The sequence below is a fragment of the Athene cunicularia genome, assembly GCF_003259725.1.
Source record: "Athene cunicularia isolate RWA chromosome Z unlocalized genomic scaffold, athCun1 chrZ_part2, whole genome shotgun sequence".
Lineage (NCBI taxonomy): Eukaryota > Metazoa > Chordata > Aves > Strigiformes > Strigidae > Athene > Athene cunicularia.
This window is the reverse complement of record NW_020799143.1, coordinates 12,744,802-12,745,792: the sequence shown is the minus strand read 5'-3', so window position 1 is coordinate 12,745,792 and position 991 is coordinate 12,744,802.

Below are 991 nucleotides of genomic sequence, written 5' to 3'. Positions count from 1 at the left end.
CTGGGGCGTGGCCGGGGCGTGGCCGGGGGAGTGGCCTGGGCGGTGGTAATCCGGAGCGGGGGGTACCCCCTCGCACCCCCTCTCCGCGCCGGGCTGGGGGAAGGCGGGGATGGGGATGGGGGTGTGGATGAGGATGAGGATGAGTATGAGAGGGGCCCCGCCCCCCCTTCCCTCTGCCCCCCACCCCAAAAAAAATAACCGCAGCATGGAAACCCCGGAAGCATCTTTTTTTCTGACCAAAGCGAGTCTCATTCCTACACACTGCGGGCGAACAGATGCTTGAAGCATCTGGTATGTGAATGGCACAGAAAGCGAATCAACACACTGGTCACAACCCTAGCTTGTAGGGTTGGCAATGCTCTCACTTCAATGGTCATGACCCTGAAAGCACGACCAAAAATGCAGAAGTCTGCTTCATTTCACTGCTTGATTGCAAAACTCTGAGTGTGATGTGTGTGTTATGGTGAACTGCACACAATCTACAGAGCAAGGTTAGTATCTTCTGCCTCACAGGAATGCTATTATCCTGACCCAGCAATACAGGAAAAACACACATTTAGTAATCGATTCCATCAAGTATTAACTTCTGTTTAAAGAGATCATGCTAAACTCATGTGCACCAATGTATTCAACACCATAAAAAAGCTTCAAGTGAACAGCCACTGGCAGCTGGACTCAACAACGAGATTTTTGAAATAAAGTCTCCAACCTGTTCAATAGAAAGATGTAGGTCAAATCCCACTCCAAAACTAATGCACCTCATACGAAATACTGCTAGAAGCATAGATCATCTGAACCTCACTGATTTTGACACTAGCCTTTCTGGTTGTGCAGCAAAATCAAGCAATATGTTTTGCTGCTAATATTTGGTTAGAAAAAAACCAAACCAAAACAGGTTCACTCAACACCTGACCCTAGATAAATCCTTTCACACAAAAATTTGACAAGTACAAATCTGGATATGGACGATCTACTCTATACTGTGTAGATT